At 39.5% G+C, this 24,940-nt stretch overlaps 1 protein-coding gene and 1 long non-coding RNA gene across 2 annotated transcripts in view; both read left to right on the top strand.

The window, feature by feature from the left end:
• Window positions 1-11,373, top strand: part of IRS1 (insulin receptor substrate 1) — a 54,238-nt gene extending 42,865 nt beyond the window's left edge. Inside the window, 1 exon segment of the mRNA XM_037407067.1 lies at window positions 10,308-11,373. The gene's annotated coding sequence lies outside the window, so the exon portion shown is untranslated.
• A 5,455-nt stretch (window positions 11,374-16,828) lies between these two features.
• On the top strand, window positions 16,829-23,691 carry LOC119156446. Its single transcript, XR_005107141.1, has 3 exons — window positions 16,829-17,077; window positions 22,891-22,927; window positions 23,562-23,691. It is a non-coding gene; the product is annotated as an uncharacterized LOC119156446 (long non-coding RNA).
• Window positions 23,692-24,940: the final 1,249 nt, after the last annotated feature.

The following is a 24,940-nucleotide window of genomic DNA, read 5'->3' as shown; positions in this document are numbered from 1 at the left end:
ATCACTGATTAACCAAGCGAACTTAACGAGATGTGATACAATGTACAGATCCTTTTGTGTGCGTAATAAGCCTTTAGTCTATATTACTATATGCTTTTTATTTTCAGTTGACTTAGACTAATAGCTTCTAAAGGGTTATCCTTAATACTAGGTTTGGCAACTGATGGAAGATTTGTGTGTCACAATAATACAGAATCTATCATCTAGTGAGATTCTTAATGATACTGTTGTGAGCAAATTTATATGGGAAAAATTTCCACTTTTTTTTTTTTTAAGAATTTAAGAATTATTGCATTAAAATGTCTGACTGCAAGTTCTGAGATGAGAAAAACTTTTACGTACTTTGACTTCTGCTTGTGTAATTATACAGTTTCATAATGCTAGATTGGTGTTAAATTTGTATCAGATAATTAATGTGACTGTTGATTAGTTTCCCATTTGAAATCATGGCAACTGAACAAGGGAAGATTAGTCCATTTAAGCTGTTAGTAACTTTAAAATATAAAATTGGCAGTCATTCAGGCTTTTAGGATTTCACTGGATGAAACTCAAAAGAAACAACGGTAAAAGACTTGGTTTGTCTGATTGGTCTTTATAATTTGGATTTAATTCACAGCTGTATCCAAATAGGGCCCCCCCCCATGAGAGCCTGCCAGGTGCTGCTTCAAACTTAAGATAGCTCTATTGTTTTGAACAAGAATTACATTTCTTTTGTGCCCTTTCATCATTCTATATTTACTATTTCTTGTTACTATGGTTTCTGGAAATCAATTGGATGACAATTGTTTTGAAAACCTATTCTTATATACAAACAAGTATTTCAGTCTTTAAATTGTACAATGAATAGTTTAGGCATGAACTACCTCAGAGCTCATTAAAGTGCTCGGCGTTGTTCTTGAGATTAATCCCATCACAGTCCAGAGTATCTTGATTGCTAAATCAGTGAGAGTAGAAGGGCTCTTGCTCTACCAGCAAAGGCTCATTTTCTTATGTTGGAATTTTGTTTCTTTTTCAAGCTAAAAATTGTATTTGCATTTAGAGTGTACTTAATTTTATGAATCTGTTTTAATGAAGAATAATGCTTAGCAATATATAGTCACAAAATTCTCAGATGTTACTGATTTTTTTTAAACATTGATACTTTTGCCCCCACCCTCATGCATGTATGTGCATTCTCATAGTTTAAGACCATGTAGTAAGAAACTAATATTTCCCATATGTAATGTATTATTCTTCAGTTTGTAGCCAGTGTTAAGGGAATGAAGCATGTTTTCAGTTCTTTTTAGTCTCATCAGTGTATGACTGGCGCAATGTTTTATTTATAGCACCTTGTCCAGATGCTGCCCTGCATCTGTCGTCATGTGGGCACTGTCAAGGCACTTACCACTCTGCTGTCTGGCCCCTGGCACAGTCTGAACTCTTCTGTCAGGTAGCAGTTCTCATCTCACAGTCAAGACACTGAGATACAGGAAGATGAAGGTGCAGATCTACTTCCCTAGATGCTATTGTAGTGACGGTGTGTGTTTGAGACGTTAAGACTTCCTCCTCCTCGCAAGAAAATTTCACGTAGGAAATAGATGAGGTAGACGTTTTATCTGTTTTGTGTGAGACTGAGTCAAAGTAACTTGAGTAAAACTCCGCAGCAAATCAAACCAAGGAGCAGAACTAGATTTCAGGTCTTTCTGCATGCAGTTGTGTGCTTGTCCACCTGCCCTAGGTTCTATACCCCAAGCACAGCACTTTATTCTTGCAGAGCTTTCGAGTGTGGCTGGTGCTTTGGATTTCAGTTGTCAGCTGAAGTGTCAGAGGATTCTAACCCATCAGGTTTGAAGTGCTGGGAAGAGGGAAATGCCACGTGACTACCTAGGGAAGTTTTGGAATTTATGGCAGAGAGAGAGAAGGTAAAAAGGTCAGGTCAAATGAGTGCATGTTACTAGAAACTAGAAATAAATTGTGAATATATGTGGATGTACATGAAAACACATTTACTGAAACAAATCTGTGTCAGATGCCATAGCCTTGTAAGATTTGTTATCATTTTCATCTACAAAGGAGAAAACAATAAGTCAGAGCAGTTAATGTAATTCATTTGGTGTCAGACTGATGGTGCTATCTTGGTGAAAAGCTAAATCTGTGGTTAAGTAATTGTTTTCTAGTCCAGCTTCAAGTTGTAACAAGCTTTACTGTTGCTTTTTGCCTTTTACCAAAGGCCGCCTCCTTTTCCTTTGTTAAAGCACTACCTCTAATCTGTTTTCAACTCTTACTTCTGCTGTGTGGTACATCTCTTGTATTAAGGCATAGCAAACAGCATCAAAATAATGGATGTTTTGCTTCTACTTTGGCTTTCCAAACTTCTTGTAGAATTTTGTCGATTTTATGACATTGTATTTGTTCTTATCCCCTCCTCTGTTTTCTTGGCATGTTTTTCAGAATGTGTTTTCCAGCACCTCCTTATTATCCTTTTTTGATATTTAATGCGCTGTTGTGGGGAATTGAGGAAGTGTTTCATCCAAAGTCACTGCAGAACTTCCTTCCCATGCTGCTGCCAGAAGTGCTGCAGACTAGCTACTTAATTTGCGCTGGCAAAATTTCAAAGGGAAGGTCAGCTGGCCAGGTTATCCCCCTGCGGGGCTTCTGTATGTCTTCCTTTTAAATGCCATTTTTCTTCTGTCTGTTCTACTTTTTCCCCTTACTTGTCCATTGGGAGGAAAATGGCTCCAGCTAAGCCGAATGGTGTGAATCCTGGCTTTAAGGAGGAACTCTCACAATTCAGCATGTATCTCGAGAATCATTTCAATGTAGTTGAGACTGTTTATGTAGGATTTTTTTACATGTCGTCAGAGAAAAGAAAAGGTGCCAGAAAAAGAGCACTATAAAGTTGGGTCAGGAAAGTACAGGAGAAGGTGGCAGCGTTTGGCCGCAGGAATGGGGAACCAGACCACAATGCCAGAAAGGCATGAGAGATGCACATTCACAGAAGGATAATGAAAATGAAAACTGAGCAGCTGAAATGTGTTCTGGTTATGTGGTAGCTGCACTGGGTGTTAGGTGGTGCTGAGCTCCACTGCTGATGTAATTTAGTTGATACAATACGAGCACTGCTTCAGTGTACTCATTTGGTTTAATTTAATTGTGTATATTTAAATGGCTAACAAGCTGAGGGTGTGGGAGTGCATCTAAAGGCACATGTCATCTGCTTCTCCACAGGCAGAGCAGGTATAACGATTCTCAGCATTGGTGAGTTTTACTGAATTCCAAACTACCATAAAAGTAATTTTATTTTTTCAAAAATAAAAGTGTTAAGAAAACTCTTTTTGAGGAAAGAAAATGCATAATGAAGTTCTGTTTCTGGATTCCCATTATTAATATGGTTGGTGTGTGGTTATATGTGTGATAAAGATAAATGCTGAACAGCGTTTTCCTCTTTCAAGGGTACAGCCATATAAAGGGTACTTCACTGTTGCTTTTTTGACCTGTAAGTGGATTATTGAGTCGTCAAGGGATGCATGAATGCCCCAAATTCGTCAGGGTTAGACTCTGTAAACTTGATGAACTGAACAGTACAAATTCCAAAATAATAAATTACCTTGGTGTTTGAATTTGCATATTTCCTTGAATCTTAAAAACAGAAGCAATGTTGGACTACGAAGGCTGAAACTATTAACTAGATGATACACATTTAGGTTTTGATATCCCTTCTCATTATTGCAGTCTGGGGAAGGGGGGAAGACCCTGGGCCAGCAGTGGGTCTATCTGGGGGACATCAGACACAAACAATGCTGCCAAGAGTATTAGAGAAAGCTTATGAGAAGATTTGGGAGGAACTTGGAATATTGATCTCATGCGATCCTGCATTCCCTGGCTCCATCATTATTTTCAGTACTGAAACAAGGGAAACTTCTCTTCGTGTAAGCTGGACTCAACCTTTATCTTATTTACTCAGCTGGACTATTAGTGAAGGAAGGGGAAAGATCCAAACCTTCAGTCTTTACAAAATTGGAAGAAAAACATGAGAATCCCACTTATGATGTAGCGTTTTTTAATGAGAGATATTCTTCCCATATTTTCCATGTCATGAAAAAAAACCAAACAGAAATCTATGGGATGCATCTTAGTTTTTTGTGACTTGCAACTGTTGGAGAGTTGTTTAGCTTTATCACTTAGCTATATCACAGAATGGTTGGGGTTGGCAGGGACCTCTGGGGATCATCTAGTCCAACCCCACTGGTAAAGCAGGTTATCCTAGAACAGGTGTCGCATCCAGGTGGGTTTTGAATGTCTCCAAAGACACTTCACAACCTCTCTGGGCAGCCAGTTCCAGTGCTTTGTCACTCTCAAGGTAAAGAAGTTTTCCCTCATGCAAGAAAAGATCACTGCAAGAAAAGTTGTAGAATTTCTTTACAAAACACTGTTGAATTTAAGCTCACTCTTTCTGGATTTAATCATGTCTTGTTTCTTTTAGTCTTCAAGAAAAACAAAACCTCAGTAACTTTTTTTCCAAAATTGAAAAGATGGACTATTTAAATAGAAATTCAGTACTTGGGTCAAGTCAAGTTTTGTTCAAACCCTTAACTGATGTTGTTTTTAAGTAGGAGATCCCTTACGCAAACTTGATGAATTCTTTTTTCCAGTATTTTTATATACCAGTGCGGAGAGCTGGCTCGTTTCTTCCTCTTTACAGGTGGAAACAGACAAATCTGACCTTCAGCAGTGTCCTTTTCCTGTGCTGGGTGCTTGGGGCAGGCAGTCCTTGACTTCAGCCGTAGCAGCAGCCTTTCTTGCTGACCTTGGTGATGGGTTTAGTTTTGTCTTTAGTGAGTTTAAATCAGGTTGACATGCTGTGAAGTTGAAATCAAACATAGGATTTTTTTGTTGGGCAGAAGCTCATCCAAAGAGTGTGTGTGGTCTAGTTTGTGTTTTCCCACTGTACTTACCCCCAGGAAAGGGGTCCTTGAATGTAAGAACCTGGTTCTGCTCATTATCGTATTTTAAATGTCTCTCTGTTTTTGTTTTTTTCCACCTTCTCTTTCTGGGAAAAAGAGCAAGATCTTCCTCTGTGGTGAGGATGACCTTTTTGCAGTGCTATACATAAAGGGAGTGAATTTTGTCTAAACTCACAGCAGAAAGACTGTACCATCTGTTACTGGTCCTTAGGTTCCTCCATCATCTATATGAAGAAGAAAAAGGGGATGAAAGCACCAAGTCCAGTTACTTGGCCTGATAGGAAAGGACTTGGTGAAACCAAATAATCTAATTCCTCACTTAAGACATTCACAAGAAAGCTGGAATAGGCATTTTGGGATACAATGAAGAAAAGCTTATCTAGACTTATTAAATGTGGATATACCCTGTCAAGTTAAATGGCAATGTTGTAATTACTTTTCAGTTCTATGTTGAATTCTTTTTGTTAGTACTCAGGCTGCAATTAACATACTACAGCAACCATTGTTTATTCTTGCGTTCCTTTGCTCTTTCAGTGGTACATGTGAGATTGGGGGAACTGTACAACATATTTGCATCTCTTTGAAAGGAAATTATTTGAGCTAGTTTAAATTTTGGTAGATGTTTTTAATTTATCCAAATGGGATACTTGCTGTATCTGTGCACGTTAGAAATGCCAAGAAAAATGTAAACAGACACTACTTGTGATTATCAGCGTGGTGAACACAAAAACGTGGATAAATTCTGCTTTTAAGTAGGTGTGCACAGTTTCATTATAATTAGGTGTTGGTTCATGCAAATGTCACCAAAACAAGAGCTGTAAGTGAGCTTTTCAGGACTACTTAATCTGTTTACTTTGTAAAGACACTTGGTTATACCTGCCCAGACAAAGGGCAACCAGACTGCATGCAGACCCCGACTTGTGAGATTCTGCAGGAGTCGGCTGGTGTATTTTCATAATGGCTATCTTTTTATTTTGAGCTTTTGGTGCTGAGCTTTTTGTTTTTTCCTAGGTAGATGTGTTCATTATGCAGTAAATTGCTGTTTAATCTACACTGAATAGGATACTCTATATGATCCTGAAGTAAACAACAAATGCATTTGTTTTCAAAACCTTTTATTTATAACCAGGAACATTGACAGGGAGTCTTCAACCAGTCCTTGTTGTTTGTTGTTTCAAATGAGGCACTGGGGGCATAGGTACAGTTTTGGAGAATACATTTGGTTTAGCAAGGTGGATGGCAGAGTTGGGAAATGATCCTCCTTTGGTAGAGCTGGAAAATCTGTGTTTTCTTCAGTCAGGAGTCATCTTTTCATTGACCTGGCTCTGTTGCTTGTAGAATTGTTTCCTAAACAGGTATCCCGCTAGCACTGGAAAGGTGTCACCGTGTACTAAGCAGGTCTGATGTGTAGGAGCTGCATTTTGCCTTGGTGTATTAATCAGTGACAAAGTAGTTGCATTTATTTGCTGAGGTGATCATGGAGCTTCAACAGCAATTCTGCATTATTTTACTCATTTTGAAATGAAATGATCCTTTGGAAGGGCATTTGTATTGGTGTTTTAGGGACGAGACACTTTACTGACCCTTAATAGCAAATAGAAGTTTAATCTGGTACTGGGAAGTCTTGAAGATTGCTTGAGTTTTCACTTTCATTTGATGTAGTTGTTCCTCCCTGGTTACGTAAGGAAAGGAGCAACAGTTATATTTTAAGTGTATTTTAACAACACATCTATTTTATGTATGAAAATTCAATTAACTTCAGGAAAGATCTATTACTGAGTTGTCTAGACACTCTGCTCTTAGTGAGTTCAAATTTTAAGTACTCCTTCTCCGGCTCCCTGATAATGGAAATAAAATGAAGTATCAACTTATTTTTAGCTACTGGATTTAAGAATGGGACTTTAGTTGTAATAGGAACTACAGCTAGCTGTGTCATACCCAGCCTGGACTAATAGATTTGAGAAGAAAGTGTTGCCAGCTGGAGCATGTGTGAGTGTTATCTGCATGTGTGTTGTAACAGATGTTGAGCCAAGACTACTTGTCAAAGGTACCTTGTAGTAACTTTTAAAGATGCTTGTTTGTTTCAGAACATTTTTCTTGCATCACTAATTTTTTCCATAAAGTCAACCACAGACTGCATTATTGGGGACTACAGCTGAAACTTGTGGTGAATAGGAAATAAATTAAACACAGGTTTTCCCTTTTCTCTGGTTGCCAGCAGTGATGTCAGTAGTTTTAATGATTCTTACCTCAGCTCGCTGCAGTTCTAGCACTAGCTATTAAAACACTTGTCCTCAGCACTGTTTTTGTATGTTGTTAAGGAAATGCTGATGGCTGTTGATAAGAAACAATGAGGTATCCAGCTGATGACTTCCAATTCCGAATAAGGTACTTATGCCTTGAAGCATACTGTAATAGTTCACTGAGGAGAGAGGAGATTCAGATTACTTTGTCAAAAATTTCAGAAATACTCTTTTAAGACCAGCAAAGAACATTTTTATGCTAAAATTGAGGATGAGGCTTTTGGCTGTAAGTTATGCGCAAGCAAGAATTTTGTGGATCCCAAGACCTTGTAGGTCATATGTATTTCCAGTGACCTTGGAGGAGTAGCTTTGCGGTCAGAATGGCTGTTTTCTAGGCATCTCTGTGCATTCAGACAAAACAGGCACCACTGTCCTGTAATAGTAGCATGGGCTATCGTTCTCAGTTACATAATTTTTATTTTGTGCAAAGAGATTTGTCGGAGGAATTGGGGATGTGAAAACAAGTAATTGCAATCCATAATTTCAGACAGTCCATACCAAAGAGTCTAAATTTTTTTTCCTTCATGAAATTAGAAGAAAACAAAAGCTACCAATACTTTTTTTGTTATCAAAGGGTTTGATGACAGATAGATTTCCATGTTGTACTGCTGAAGGTCCTGGAAGTGTACGTACAAGCTTGAAACTGCTCCTTGCCCCTACGTCCTGTTATATATGCAGCTGAAGTTTGTATGAAACGCAACCTGTACCATTTCATGTCTTACATGATTCTGTCTCTTCATCCCAAGTCCTAAACTCTTGGATATTTCAGCCTGCTGTGTTTTTTCACTCCTTTTACACGTGTGCAGGACTTCAATATCGGAGTGTTTGTGTTTCTGTGAGTTTCCTCAGTATTATTTTCTTAGTGGATTCCTCTAGGAAACATTTTGTTTTTCAAATAGACTTGTTACTTTTTTTCTTCCTTTGCTCTTCTGACTTCTGAATCCAGGAATGAACGCCCGCTAGTAGCAGTTGCGATGTCGTCTTGACCATATTGGTTGAATTGGTGAGGAATTGGATCAGACAGTCCGTTTTGTTCAATACATGATGTATTTGAGTTTAGATGACCTGAATACTAGTGAAGAGGCGTAATACTTGGCCCTGATACTGCAAAATATTACTTATGTACTTAAAATCTCTTAGCAGAATAAGGTCTGGTGATGTTCCTTGCTTTCCTTCCGCTTGCCTTGTACGTGCTGGGCAGGTCAGGCTGTGGGACCTTGCTGGTGGGCACCCAACTGCTCCTCTGGCCGTGCTCAGCGGAGCTGGGTGTGAAACACCCGCCTCAGATATGCAGCACGCAAATCACATGCACTTTGCTCCTCCATGTAAATGAAGCCATTTCTCCTTTGTTGCGTGTCTTATTAATAAAGTATGGCATTACCGGCTAATTTTAGGTCCAACATAGCTAAAAGCTGCAAAGCTATGTGAAGCTGTATATAGATATTTGGGTAGGAACATTCCAGTAGATCGCAATGTGAGTGCAGAAGAAAGTTGAAAGTAAATAAGAGATCTGTGAGTTAATTCTCCGGGGAGTTTTCACAGCATACCACACATCATTTGCAGGGATAGGCTTTCCTTTCACTTGAAGGACCACACAAAGTAAATTCTGTTTCTTGGGCAATTAAAGAATATAGGACAGGAGGTCTTTTCAGGTTTTTTTACTTCAGTGTGTCTATGGGAAGCCTTTATTTGTACTAAGGCAAATGCACTGTTTACCTATCTTTTCTGGAGCATAGTTAATATCAAATATAGAAATAGACACACTTTTATGTAAAATCTAAGTCTTGCTTCATCAGATTTTAGGCAGAACTCCTGAAATGTAAATGATGGCAGTCCTCTAACCCCAGTTAAAACAAAAATAGTATTCATTTCAGCACTGTGTTGTTCAGTCCCCCATGGGTATGGCTGCATGCGACTGTAGTGCGAGGAGCGGAGGACGGGGCTGTGGTCTGCGGTGGCTCAGGGACCGCGTGCACGTGTGGCTGCCCGGTGGGCACATGGACTGACACTGGTGGCTAGCGGGAGACGTGTCCTGTGTGTGTGTGCCCAGCCATTGCAGCAGGGCCTGGGGTGCAGCGGGGGGGCACCCGATGGCACCCTGTCCTGTAGCTTCATCCCTGTGCCATCTAGTAGGGACACTGCTCCCCGCTGGGGGCCGAAGCATCTGCCACGGGATGGGCAGCATGAAGCAGATTGGCGCCAAGAGAGCACCCCGCTGTGCACTACTACATCACTTGTGATCAGAGCCCTTGTACTGATGGTCTGCCTGTGTAAAATCAACGGAAAATAGAGTTGAGAGGACTTGTTGACAGAGACAGTTGCACAATGTGCTAGATCAGGGAGGCTGGAGCCAAGAGATGCGGGAGAACTTGGGGAGACAGGGTCAAAGGCAGCTTCTGGCATTCGTTCGCCAGTAAACCTGTGATTTGCATTATTAGGGCTGCAGGACCATGCTATTCACCCAGTCCTCTCGCAGAGGGAGAAGCAGAATGTAGATACATTCATGGACTTCAACAGGATTTTCTGGATACAGTTGTTTGGGGTTTTTTTGTAACTCTCCTTAGTCAATAGGGAACGGTAATGCTGCACCCCTAATGCTCCATTCCTTGGTTATTGTTTTCATGCGAACTGTGACATTTGCAGGTGGCTGGGAAGTCCTACAAGGAGGCCTGATACCTAACGAATCTTTCTCATAGTGGGTAAAAACGCCAACAGCAGGCTAGTGGTTTGAGCTTTTCTTTCTCTTGTCACAGGAGCTTGTCAGAGTTAATCAGTATGGACACTTAAATTGTTTCTGCTTAGGTGAATCTCTTGCAAGTTTTAAATGTATTTCTGACTGCTTTGAATTTTATTGCCAACATCTGTTTTAAATGCTTTTGGGATTCAGATGCTTTAGTACAGTTCAACTGTGTATGCCGTAATTTTTCAAGGTGCTAACATTTTCAGTTTGGATGATAACTCTTTTGAAGGGGGGGGGGGAAGGAAAAAAAGGAGGGGAGGGAAATAAAGAAAAGCTTTCAGAGTGCCCATGATGCTAATTTTTTTTCTCTTTCATTTTCAGAATGATGACCTATACAACCTCAGCAAATCCTTCTTTTAACTCATGGGTATCAAGACTATAAATGTTTCGTGCTATCACAACTAGGACCTCACCTCCTCCTCCCCTTCCTCTTCCTCTGTAAATGGGTACGATGCATCCAGTTCAGTTTGTTTACTTTACACAAACCTCAGGAGTTAGTTGACTGAGCTGCACATCCTGTGTTGTGCCAAGCAGAAGCACTGTGACACCTGGACAATGAGTCTCTCTTACTTCATCCTCTACCATAAGGACTTAGCTGGCCACAATGAACTGATGTGCCCACCACTATGTCATGGTGAGAATGGGTATTTTACTAGCACATTTACACAACTTCATTTGCTGCTGAAAACCTGTATGACAAATCATCATTGTAAATTATTACATACAAAACTTAATGTTGGTTGAAGAGTATTAAATATTTAACATAGGTTTTGATTTATACATGTACTTTTTTAATTAAAATGTAACTTTTCCTACAGCACATCTTTTTTGATGTGGAACTGAGGTATACTATATTCTGTTGTAAACAGAGTGGGAAACCTGCTTAAAACAAGGCTTCTAAGAATAGAGTAGGGTACTATTCTTGTTTTAAGATTGTAATTCAGAAAATAATATAATATGAGTCATTGGTCCCTGGGCCTTGATTGTACAGTCATATTTACTGATACTATCAGTTGTAAGATAACCCTGATGTTGAGTTGAGTTGAGTTCTTTCCAAAAGAAAAATAATTTTGTACTCCTTGTAAAATACTAGTCTGTATTAACTACAATGAAGACAAACATTACTGTACATGGTATTTACAAATGTCAACTTGAATTCATCAATTGCACAGGAACTGACAAAAAAAAAATCAGAAAAAAAGAAATCAAAGTCTTCCATTGTATATATTGTAAAGAAAAAACAAACAACAGAGAACCACAAAACAAAATGGAAACAAAAAAGGGTGAACTTTTCAAATTGACTCTTTCCCTGGAATGAAAATGTGGGTGTTTGTAAATTCTGGAAATCTCTTTCTATATGTAATAAACTAGATACTGTTTTATCTGCTGTAGTGGTTTTTGGGGTTTTTTGTTTTCTTGGTAAGCTGTCTCGAATATCTCAAATTGTCCCACCAGGTTTCTTTCATGTTTCCGTTGTGTGTAATTGAGAATGGCTGTGGGTCACGATAGCTTAAGAATAAAGTCAAGTGTAATTAGGTGTAGTAGGGAGTATGCTTCCTTGAATTATTTCGCTAAAGCTCATTTCAGTTTTCTGGAGAATCTTCAGGGTACAGCCTTCCTTCCAGTGAAGTTGGTGGAAGAGTTCACAGCAAGTGAAATCACTGGAAGCTATAGCAAAACTTCAGCATAAAATTTAAACAGAACACCCCAGGTTCTGTTTAAATCACCCCACTGACTGTCTGGAAATCAGTGCAAGAGGAAGGATGAGGAAGAATTCTTCTGTGACTCTCCTGTGCTCCACTCTGGTTTTATGCAGATAGAAGGTCTTTTGTGCATAGCATTTGCAGAACCTTAATTCTTTTGGGGACTGGGAAAATACTGAGATCATGGATTTCCAAGTAAAATGTTGCTGAAGTGATAATTGAACTTGAAGCCCTGTCAGGTTCCTGTTGGTCCCTGCTGCTTCTGTGAAGCAGCTATATGGACCAGGCACATTCAACAGGATTCTTGTAATCAGGAAAAGGCAGGCACACAAAGCATCGGCTCTCCCTGCAGGAAGGCTGTCAAGCCCTCAGAGAAGGGGTTTCTTTCCCCTGAGATGTTAATGATGTCTGGGGTTAGGCTGTGGTTAATGCAATGTCCTCTTCTGACTGCAGTATAGACGAAGGGGCCGTTGCACAGCTATTTTCACCTCTCTTTTTGCTGGAGGCTTACCGTTCCCTTAGTTTTGCTGGTGTTATTGCACATGTATAACCACTTCGACCCTGTCAAGTCAAAATACTCACTTAAGGAAGGACTTGCAGGTTAAGAATACTTAAATCATTCCAGATTCCTGGGAACAATTGCATGAGTGGTGATGCTGGCAGATTTGAGGGTGGTGGTGCCTGGTGAGGCAGCAGCCTGAGAAGGACCTGTGACTGCCCAGGGTGCTGCCTTTGGAAATCTTGGCTCGTGCTGGCAGAAGAGTCTCCTCCCAAAGGGGCTGATTCCAATCAGTAAAACACACGAGGCTTTGCTTCTTTTTTATGTAGGAAGAAGCAAGTCAATCCACATTAACTTGTCTATTACCCTTGATGAGCACTGGTATGTATTTTTCCAGAGAACCATTAATGTCTAAGAAGGCAGCACTTGCTTTAAAAAGAAATCCATGTGCATCAGACCAGTACTTAAATTTGTAAGTTACCTATTTTCATTTTGTCTTGAGATCCTTCTTTTTGTGTGTGTTTGTGTGTGGGTTTAGGTGGGGTTTTTTTGGGGTGGTGTTGGTGGTTTTTAATGGGGTTTAGTTACAATGAAAACTTGCATATGTTCTGAAGTGAAAACATAAGAACTCACTCCCAACCCCTTAGCCCACAGCCTTCTCCACCTTAATAAATTAACATAGATGTTCACTGTATTTATTTGGTTGCTAAATATTAGCCCGTGTTGATGTTAAAAGTGCCTTGGATAGAACAATATTTTATGGCCATTGTGCTTTGCATTGTTTCAGATAATTTGCATACTCTAGCAATTAATGAAATAATAAGTTTGTAGGTCTGGAAGCTGATGTTAAGTTTTAAAAGGCATTAGTGAGTACATTTAATCCTGGCAGAAGTATTTCAGAGTGATACATCTATGAGCAAATTTTGTTCATCAAATATGAATTTTAATTAAAAAAAACCCTGCAGGAATTGGCAATGGTCATTTTGGAAGGGAATGGTCAGGGGAGGATAGTGCTGATCTGGTGGGTTTCCATTCGTATTAATAGTAATGTATGGCCAGGGAAAGAGCTTGTTAATGATGTTAACTTGCATTGGTTTTGTGTTAATCATTATCTTATTCCTAGTAAAATTAAATATGCCTGTTTAGCAAATGTTTTGAAAAGGCTTTTGAAGCAAAATGCATTCATAACCAAACCTGAGACTCTTGATTCTTTTCTTGCATAGATTTTTATTCTTATAAATTGCAAACTTTAATAAATAGACCATTATGAACCAAACCCTTTTAAACTGAAGCATAAATGCCTCAAAAATACGGTACTCTACTATCTTACCCTTTTATGAATTCTTTTGTTCTGTCTGCCACAGAACAGTTGATAATTTCTTTAAGTTTGAAAATGAGCAAATGGGTTCAGTTCTACATCAGCTAGTAAAACTCAGATGCTCAGGAGTTTATTTTGCTTTGAATTTTTTTGAAGTGGAAGTTGCTGGTTATTATTTGACTTTCTTTCTGGCTCCATTTTGGGACAGCTTCAGTTTTTGAAAACTGTACTGAATGCATTTATTAGTGCTATTGGTTGAAAATGAATGGGGTTGGAAAAACCATTTCAAGCAGCCTCTAGGAGCACAAGCAACACTTACATACTTGGGTTTTTGCAGGGATTGCTGTGTTCAAGCTCAATTTGATGCTGAGTTGACATGTATGTTGTGGAACTCTAAATAAATCTTTGTCCTTCTAGTCTTTGATATTAACTCCTTTTAATTAGTATTTAAAATGTCCTATAGCGTTTATTAATATTTTTTCCCAGTCAAAAGTACAAATTTGGAAAGCAAAAAGGAAACTGGCCACATTTATAAGCATATTCTAGTGCTGTGGCCTTACTTTCTGCATATTGAAGAGCTAAGCATCTATGTCCATCTTGCTACCAGCTGACTTTAGCTGAAGCTATTATTCATGCCCTCTGTTACACTCAAGGGATGTGTAATGAGTAGTATGTGCTTAAATGGGTCCTGTCAACTCAGTGTGTGCCATATTTCAGTTACATAACTCTACTCTGCAGGAACAGATTAATGCAGCAATACGAACAGCCTTCACATTTGTTTTTGAAACGATTAGCTGAATCTAGTACTTTGTAGCAGCTTAAGTACAGCATGTCAACTGTTAATTGAATCAGTCTGGATAGATGTTTTGAGTGCTTTGTTCTGCAGCTGCATTCACCTCAGCTAGCTTAGTTTAAAGAAGCAATACTGAAAATAAGGAAGTTTTGGTAAATTTTTTGCTCATCTCTTGTGTGACCTGACCTCCAACCTGTCTTTGGGTGCAGCCAATGATTTTTTGTTTTGTGGTTTTTTTTCAGCTTGCCATCCTTGAGACCAGTTCACTGGTGAGAAGTGACAGTGTTCGCTCTTGTCCAGTTCACCTTGTATTTACCTGCTTATTAGTAGTTTCATTAAGTTGTGACTTTGAAGATGCCATAAACAAGTTCGTGAACTTACTGGATGCCTGTATGAAATTATTCAGAGTATAGGATGGAGAATGGAAAAGAGTGGAACTGGAAAAAAAATCAGGACTTCCAGTTTCTGGAAAACCTCTTTCTTTTTTGCCTTTGTACCTCGGAGGTGATACTATTCTCAAAAAAGATGAAATGAGGAATCTGAGATAGGGAGGACCATGATCTGTCATATTTGCTTCTTTCCAAATGTATGTTCTGAAAGAACATTTATATATAAGAGGCAAAGGTAGAGGCTAATCAATGACTACTTGAGGAAGCAGGCATTATTCTAACTTGTGCATTTAAATACTTTCAGGTTGAAAGTTTTGTATTACACATTTGGACTAGCGGTAATGGGATAATCAAACAGTGTATGCTTGCAGTGGGCAGGCTCAAATGTTACAGAAGCAACCCAAGAACTCTGCATCTGTACTGCAAGACAGAGTAAAGCTGGGTGCAAGGCCCCTCAAGGGGAGGCAGCGGGAATTTGAAACACCTCGTGCCTCGCGAAGCTCACTGGGATCATGTTTTCCGTAAACAGTTCTGCACCATTCTGAACCGATCTGAATTGGCAGATGGCTTGAAAATTGGTACTTTGCATTAGTCAAGGGCCGTGAAAAAGTAACTGCTGGGAAGTCCTAACACTGCACAACCTATAGAAAGGTTCTGTTTGGTGGGTATCCCTCTGGCTGCAAGGATCCCTGAAACTCCCTTTTCTGCTCTATTAGGATGCTTGACAGTTCTATTTGGAGACAGTAAGAGAATAAAAGGAAACCTATATGCCTCTTCTACATTTAAACCAATTGAATACATCTCAGAGAAGTGAAGTTATCTGTAGGCAGATAAACTATATTGAATCAGAAAAACAGAAAGGGGAGTTAATTCTGTGTCATGGCTTGAAAAAAATGGTTCTGCTTTTACAGCTACTCTCAGGCCTTGTTTCTATCCACCTAGAGCTTGAAGCACGGTTTATTTAGAGGTAAGAGACCTGACTGGAGAACTCGCCTACTATGTTTGTAGAGGGTAGAGTGCTGCAAGGAAAAACCATTAAAGCAACAATGCTGCTACAGAATTGATAAAAATACCAGATAATGTCTGATATTTTTGCCAGTAATTTTTTGAAAAGGAAAAGTTCTGCCTTACAGCTCTGTTGCTGTCCGACTATCCAAAGGCTTGTGGCATTACAGTACATTGTATGCGGCAGTCACAGTCTCTGCCTTTCTTTTAAACTTACATGTTTTAATTTCAGAATCAGTCTGGCACTGTTTGGCTGTTTGAGGTCATGATTGACCCCTCCTGGTATAGAGCGGGACCAAGTCCCCCCTGCTGTGCGGCGCTGTGCTGTGCAGGGCCGGGGGGGCCTCCTGTTGGGCTGGGAAGTGAGAGCTCCCGCCTCTCCTTCCCTGGGTTGTTTGGGGCTCTTTGTTTTAATAACTCATTAATTAGACTGAATAAAATGTTGGTTATGCCATGAATTATTTATTTGCAGTAAAATACAATAAAGTTGAAACATTGGGTTTTCTCCTCAGTTTACTGTGGACAGCGGTGCTTGCTCTGTTCAGTTTCCTCACCACAGGGTTAGTGCTCTGGTTTTCTGCTTTCTTGAACATTAACTGAAAGAAGAAATGCTAATTACAACCATTTACCAATTAACTGTTTCACCTTCAGTTGGTGAATTTAGAACAGCATTTCATTTTTCATTAACCTCTTGTTCGGAAATTTGATTAAGGCAGGAGTTTGAGAACAACAACAAAATTTCTCATGTACCCTGATTGTCTCTGCAGCCAGCTGAGGTGGGTGCAAGGCAAACTTGTAATTGTTTTTTTCATTGAGCTGTATCTTCTGAAATCAACAACAGGTTATTGGCTTTTGTTTTTAAAAGGCTGATGGAAATAAAGTGAGTGTCCAGTTGCTGTGGTCGCAGCCCCAATCCAAAACATGGATTGAGCCCATGAAGGGCCAGAACGTGGTTATTTGTCCATTAAATACAACTATGACTAACTTTAGAGGAAAAAGGGTGTCCTCTAACAGCCCTTAGATACTTCTGCACTTTCAAATAATCTAGAATTAGATTATGTTTTTACCAGAGTAGCCTGAAGGCCTGTGCACTGACTCTGCGTGCTTTTATCTCCTCAGAGGAGGAAGCCATTGCTGTCCTGCCCAGCCTGCCATTTTACCACAACATCTGGCTTTCCTCAGCTATGTGGCAGAGTAACCTAGCTCATTCTGTCAGCGGGCCTTTATCAGTAGCATGTTCTGCATTAATTCCAGCTCCTTCACAGTGCCTGTGACTGCGGTCATGCAGCCTGCTGGTGGAGTTCTTGCCAGCTTCCTTTAGTCATGCAGCCTGTCCCTCCGTCTGCACTGTTGGTGCCACCTCAGCCGCATCCCCCAGGAAAAGGTAAGCTGAAATTCTCCTTCCTAAATCTGCCAGGAAACAATTTGCCTAGGCTTCTTCCTTGCCAGGCTTTCTCTGTGTGAAGTGGCCTGGTAATCTGTTGGCTCACCACCGGTCTGCCAGTCATGTGGCTAATCCTGAGGGTTGTCTCATCTGAGGTGAAAGATAAGGAGAAGGGTCTGAACGTGGCACATGTATGTGAAAGATCAAGAGACTTCTGCCTGCTGTGTTACGAGACATGAGTGAGCTGTTTGTTCTTACCTCTTCCAAAACGTTGTATGAATGTGGATAAATCATTTAATGTTATTGCCTTAGTTCTGTGTATGCAAAATGAAAATTATTTTTACCTTCTTTACCAAGTTGCTAAGAGGATTGAGTAAAGAAGTACTCGACTCCTGCAGTGTTGGGCAATTTAGAAATGCTTGTAAGGAAACTGCATAAACTTTGCTGTTGTAGAGCAGCAGTACTGTCCAGCCCTTCTCATCTCCTCAGTTTTCAGCATCCACTGTAATGCTTCCTCTGTTCTTTTGAACATATCTTGCTTAGTCAGAAAACTTGCTTGCTGGGAGGCTTCGTTCTGTGTTTAGCTCAGCCGTGCCTTCCACTCTTTGAATTTCATTATAACTGTTGCACGCTCAAGGTGTTCTCACCAGAAGATAAGGCATTTTAAGCCAGGTCTTCAGTCCTCAGAAAACCTTCTTTGTCATCTGTTAATGGAAGTCACACTTGACCCTGACTCAGGAGACCACTGCTATTCAGGAAGACCAGCGCAATGCCTGCTGAAGATACATTCCGGTGATCTTTACTAAACATAGCTTAGAAACTAAATACAGGAACGTAAAGCCAGTATATCCTTAAATTAAGAATGGCTCCATACCCACACATGTAAATGTTTTGGGGCGTCTGTGTTTATTTTTCCAGCAGTCATTGTGACAGCTAGGAGCTCTATCAGATTAAGATCTTCAAAGCTTCCTTGAAGATATGATGCTCTTCTCCACTAATGGCTTGACTTTGTGCCCTGTCAGAACAGAAGCCTTTTAGTCACAGTGAGCTAGTCTTCTTCAACGCCTTAATACCTCTTCCCATGGACACTTCAAGGAGGGAGCTTCATATTGTTGAGCTCCTCATCTCTTCACCTTACTAGTGAGCTCTTCATGCCTTCCTGATGCAATTTTTCTTTGCTTTCCTCTTACCTGTGAAGTGCTTTTAGCATCTGACTGTTCTTTGGCCACTATATGCTGACTTACGGGACAGTGCTACTGCCCTACCACAACATCCCAGCAAAACTTTCTGGAGATGTACTGTGAGCAGTATCGCTGAATGGACTTGGACTTAAATGACCCATTAATTGGGGAAAGTGTGAAATCCGTAACTTGAAATTGCCACTGAAGGCAGTGGATCCTAAAACTACAGCATCTCCACTTTTACTGCAAGTAGATGGACTTGTAGCATTAATTTTTTGGGGGGAAATAAGACTGTTTTTCCACATTACACGATTATTCTGGTTTTAAAAGCTCTGTCCTCTCTGGTAGCTTTGGCTGGGAATGTTGGCCTTATGGAATACTGGGTGGTTTTATCTGGTTGATTAATTTTGTGCCTGACATGTGGAATGATTTCACCTGAAATAAGACCTTCAAAAGGAAAAGCTAATTCACTTTTTTTTTTTTTCCTTTTAAACATTAATGTAATATATACAGTTTAGAACATGATTACACAAGTAACAAAACTACTCAAACAGCAGAACCTTGAGTGTGAGACATAGCAACTTTGACTTTAGAAGAAGAGAAGCAAGAAGCTAGACTAATGGCTCAGAAAACACGCTACTTTCTTTTTGATGGGATTCAAAATTAACTTAGTGTTTGAATGAGAGTCTCGTTCACACAGTGTATGTTACACACCTTGCTAGCTGGCAGTGCAATGAAAGTGTTTCCTAATGAAACTTCCATCACTGTAAAGTAATCACATATCTTTGCTAAGTAAATAATATTGTCCTAACTGTAATGTGGGTTTATCACTCCATTTTCTGAACACTGTTGTTATTTAAGCAGGATGTTTGTCATATGTAACAGTAATATAAATTGATACCGAATAGATAGATCTTTTAAAGAAAGCTGTGATCAACATCTTGAAGAATGTAATGGCTTTTGGGGATGTTTTTTTTTTATTTGTTTGGCAGGGCTCTCTGTGTGTGTGCTGCTTATTACGTTTGTGTGCGTGCAGAGTAGAAAACACTTTCAGAAGCTTGTCAGTGAAGAATCATTAATTGCATAGCAATAGACATTCACATAGGTGCTCTCTAATAAATTCATACTTGATCTTTGTGTGGACACTTCAAGTGCCGCTTTCCAGCAATCAGCAGCTCTTCCAGCTCCAGTGATCACCAGAAGTTATTTTGGGAAATTACAGGAAGTGCATACTTAGTCTGAAAATAGTTAAGGCCAATTCTTAAAAAGAGGTGTTAAAGCATGAATGACTTACAATTCACATAGATAACTGAACTGTCATTGTATTATACTACTTCCCTAAAAAATATTTCAATAGCTCTAATGGGAAGGAAGCAAGAAATGAAACTCAAAAGGAAATAAATCACAAGTCCAGTGTGCTCAAATTCCCCCTTTGTCATCTTTATGTCTTTTATCGTTTTCAGTATTTCTGCATACTCTTTTTTGAAGCAAAGTTTACCCAGCAAACAAGAGTCAGATTTCTCATACCTATCATTTGCATTCGTTGGTTTCCTCTCTTTTGTTTTCTAAGGTTGACAAAGAGAAATGTACAGTGACTTTCTTTGATTTAACAGCTTTAATGTTCTAGTCCAGTTCCACCTTTACTGTACCTGTTTGGTGCTATTGCAGTACTGTGGTATCCCTAAGTATAACACGGTATGTGTTTTCATTTATTATGAAGAAAAGTAATTCAAAACCAAAAGGGTGAGAACTCTTAAGGCCATGCTTTCAGAAACAGGTTTTACCTCCTGTGTTCCATCACAGGAAATGAAAGGTCAGGATAGTTAAAACAGGAGTGCTGCTTTTGCTGCAGTAAAATACAATGCTTCTGTATGATCATTATTTTGAATTACTTCTCCAACTTTGTCACTGCCAAAATTAATCAGGGTAATGTATGGCAGACTGAACTGAAATACACACAGTAAGGTACCCTGACTTCCTAAGACAGGAAAAAAAGTGTTCATTTCTGAGAGGGAGCTGAATTAATACAAGATAATTCTCTACTGTATCAAGTAGTGCTTAAGATGTGTGTTGTTTTGTTTAAATAGTGGGGCTTAAAATGAGACTGCTTAAAGGAAGAGGGAACTCAGTGTCATAAGGATTCTTTCTTTGGGGGCATGGGGAAAAAATCGTGGTTCCCAGCCAGTGTTTTTTTAACGTGATAAGGGGAACTGCACACAGGGTGGTGTGGGAGTATGCTGTGCACAGGCTTCCATAAACCAACATCATGAGGCACACAGCAAATAAAAACAATTCCAGATTATAATTATTGTTTAGTTGATCCCCTGGTTTAGAGCTAATTTAGACAGCAAAGAATAGAGGTAACCCTTCCTCACACCACCAAAATTGGAAGGAGCTGAAACCTAGGCAGTAGGCTCAAGCTTGGACGTGGGTTTATGCAGGGTTGAAAAAAACAGCCATCAAAGATTGGGAAAACCCTAACAAAATCCACAGTTGTGATCTTTGCCCATGGAAACAGCGTGATCGAAGTGGAGCTTGGATGCTGAACTTAACCCTGCTCACGCCAGAGGGATGATCCTCTCCTGACTGGCTTTATCTGATCTCCCGTCAGCAGAAGTGACCTCAGGAGCAAGGTGCACCACGCCATCGGAGGGCTCGGCCGGCAGTCACTGCTGTCTGTGCCCGTGCTGTGGGCACTCCCCATGGAGCACGTACGCTTGCAAGGGTGATGTGATGGACCTGCTGCCCAGGGAGTGGCTGCACCAGACCCTGCTCTAGTGGGAAACCTCTGAGTGCTGTTAATCACTTACCCCTGGTGCATGGAGTTAGGGGCCGCTGTTCAGGTGTATGATGGTAACATACCTGATTAATACAAACGGGAATTTGGCTGCAAGCTTCTGAATGCCTGCCTTGGTTGCAGTAGCAGGCAGAACATGTCATGACTAAGTGAATTCCTGCAGCCCACACAAAGTGGTCCTCTTTCAGTTTTATAATTTATGAATATGTTGCTGGGAATAAACATAGGGCTTGTGTGCTCCAGGCAGTGTTTAAAGCTCTATCTTGCTCTTGTCTCACTGCATAACAAAATCCCCGTCACAGATGGTAGCCAGGCCAGAGACAAAGCTTACAATGAATTGATGATGTGATTATTTTTTTTTTAACTTGTACAGTTAGATTTTTGTAAACATTTCTTTGTTCATACCTTCTTGTGTATAGAGTATTCCCATGTCCTCTGCACCTGCATGGAAAGTCTGCCACTGTTCCTAGAGTGACGTGACCTAGATTTTAAAACAAAAACTGAACGCAAGATGTTTTCTGCTGTAGGCTTACATTTTCACTGGAACTGAACTCTCCCAAAAGTACATTGGCCTTGATCAAGGTCTGGAATGGGTGAGCCGAGAAGGGAATTCTTGCAACTCAACCCTAACTTTCAGATCCAGCTAGCATAATTATAGTTTAGCTACTGGCCGGTAGTACTGCTCTGGATACCATCAAAGCATTCCTGTAAAACATTTTGAACTACTCCCAATGACCACTTCTGTGGTTGGTATATAGTAACTTCTGAGCACATATTTAATTGTGCCTTGTCCAAAGGGTTACGCAGTTTCTATATACAGACACCAGCAGAGATCTGTGTGAGTTACCCATCTACCAGAAAAGCATAGTTGTAAAGACTGGATAATTTGACTACCCAGGCATTGTGGCATCCATTGCGTAACCGTACTTCAAACGCTGTCTGGAGTCCGTGGCAGCTTCCCAGGCAGGATCTATCATATCAACTAATGCATCCGGAATGGGCTGTATCAAAAGCTTTAGCAAATCAATGCATACAGAAATGTAATTTGACTTTAATCAATTTTATTGTTAGAGCAGAAGAGGAAAACATAGATAAAAGCTTTAAGAGTACAGAAAGGAAAACTTTAATTTGTAGGAGGCTAATTAATTTGTTTTTAAGATGTGTTTTTTCCAGTCCTTTGGTGAAGTGCAGCTTGTTTAAATAAACTGACTTGCTGGAAGGAAAAGACAGCACCCATAGCAGTGTTGTTCTTGTATGCAGAGATTAGTGTAAATTATTTGTATTTATTTTCTTCTTTCCTTAAGTACCTAAAATACACTAACTTATTCGGAAGAAAATAAGAAGGAAAAAGGGAATTAAGTGGAACTGTAGAAGATAAGGAAGGAAGAAATGGGAAAAGCATCAGAGTAACTGTGTCTAACTGTGTGTGTGTGTATATGAATATATGTGTGTAAAACCAACAAATGTTCCAACAGCACTGACTGCAAGCTAACCAAAAGTCACAAATCACCCTTGAAAACTCAGTTCTATTTTTATTCCACAATGGCCTTAACTTCTGTATTTAGCAGGCATTTATTCATTAGAGAGTAACTGATGGTTTTTGTATGGAGTTCAAGTTAGGGTTTGCTTTATGTTGTAAGTCTGATGCACGTGTTCTATGGGATGTATTTAAAGATGAATATCTCTTGGAGGAAATGTTGTATTACTTGTGTTTGAGATTATGTTAAATATTCACCCAGGACTCAGTTTCAGTAGTAGACCTGTTTTTGTGAGGTGGGGTACAGCTCAGCAGTCTTCTGTTGAACCAAGGTAATTTTGGGGTTATTTTCCTGCAGGTGGTAGCCATCCTGGATCTCTATAAGGATAAAAGAGGTCAGTATGTGATACTTGCTTCTATAGCAGGCTGCTTAGTAAATTAGATAATCCTCTTCTGTTGCTGTTTGATTTGAGTGATATCTATTCTGGAAAAGACAAATACAGATAAGTCTGCCTACCCATTTAGATGACACCTGAAGAACGTCTATGAAATTAAGAGGCCAAGTATTAGCATTTAACTGTAGTCACTGCATATTAATTCCTGTTCCTATTTATAATAGTGTGTGCAATGAAAGAAATCAAATAATGAAATTTCCTATAGATGTACATAAGACTATCATAACTGTCAGTCAGCCTATTCTGATAATACTGTGAATCTGAGCATTAATTTTCAAGCGCTCTCCTTTTCCTACTTTTGTCAGCTTGCTGCTGCTATTCTTAACTCCTAAACAGTCAGCATTTGGGTTGGTGGAAGATGGAAAGTAGGTATGTCATGTCTGTGTTTCTTATTGAGGACAGCTTAAAAGTTGGAGAGGTGCATCTGAACATTTGTGGGGAAAACTATGTGAATACAAATCAGAACTAAGCACTATGAGATTTCTATTTGTTGTTTTTGAGACAGGTGGGATTTTTAAAAAGTAATTAGGAATTACTTAAATGGACAGACAAAGAAAGTATTTTTTATTTCTAGCTTTTAGAATTGACCTGATTTCCACAAGTGCAAGGCAACGACAGACGCTGTCTTCTACATTGGGCTCTCAGGTTATGGCGCATTTCTGAGAACCAAGCCATTTGCTGCTACTTCTGCACTTCTGAAACTAACTTCTTAAGGTATTCAGGACTATAAAAAGTGATATGTATAATTAGCAGATATTGTGAATTATTTGCAAAACCTTGTATTTTCAGGAAAAATATTGCAATTCTTACAGTAACATTAAAGAGCAATAGACCTAAAAAAAAAAATCATGTTTGCATTGACCTATCATGCTTTATTTGGGGATTTAAATCTGTCTTTTTGTTTTATTATGATTTGCAGTGCTTTTTTTTGTTTTGTTCTGTTGAAGGGAGATAGTGCTGATAAAGAAACAGCTCTCTCCTCCTCCTGCTTGGTGTGAGCTCTTGCCTTTAAGTTAACACTACACATCTTTAAAAGTGTGCATCTGTGCACATACATGTGCATGCACATAAATAACGATTTTCAAAAAGAGAGAGAGGGGGATGCTGTGAGAACCACCTCAATAACTTTACGAACTTAGGTGCTGACTGCTCTTAAGAGATATGATCCTTCTGTTCTGTGGTGAGCATTGCTGTAGGGTCATGTTACTATTCTTTGTGCTGTATATATTTCCTTGCCTTCTTGCAGTAAAAAGAACCCCTGCTTTTATTGTAAGCATTTTCAATTTGTAACAGATCAGCAACCCAGTGTTGTTCCTTTGGCAAGGTGAGGCCATTGAGACCTATCCTTTAGGGGACTTTCCAGGTGATTTACTAGCTATGGCTTTCCCTTCATATTACACTTGAAGTTTCATCAAAACAATTCGGAATGTACTGGGACCAAATAAATGGCATAGGCTAAAGTATCTGTTTGCCAAGGAAACCACAGTAAAACTTGCCAAACCAAACATTATTGTTAGAAGCATGGCTTGACCATAATGCCTATCTCTGAACTGGAGTGGGAATGGTTTCATGGGAAAAAGTTTGCTCAACAATATATGGTCTCATAGACCCTACATTTGGAGAAGAGACAGCATACCTAATTTAAATAAGTTTAAACTGCAGCCAGCACTGTAGTTTGTGGCTGATCTGTATTTCCTGCTATCTTTTCAGATTCAACCTTTTAAAAATTTTTAAATGTCATCTCAAGATAATTCTCTATTTTTTTTAAAAAACTTGTTTCCCCTATCACTGTTTTTTAGGACTCATTGGGGAAAGCAAACTATATTTCCGTCAATGATTCTTCTTCCATCTTGCCTTTGAGTTTTGTGACTGCAGGATGCCTCACAAAACATACAGCTGATTCATGACCTTACAGTGTTTGGGTAGTTTAACTTGAAGCATCATTGCAACATT

This window comes from Falco rusticolus, chromosome 13 (assembly GCF_015220075.1).
Source record: "Falco rusticolus isolate bFalRus1 chromosome 13, bFalRus1.pri, whole genome shotgun sequence".
Lineage (NCBI taxonomy): Eukaryota > Metazoa > Chordata > Aves > Falconiformes > Falconidae > Falco > Falco rusticolus.
Note: the sequence above shows the minus strand (reverse complement) of the source record. Positions and strands in the feature narration are given on the sequence as shown.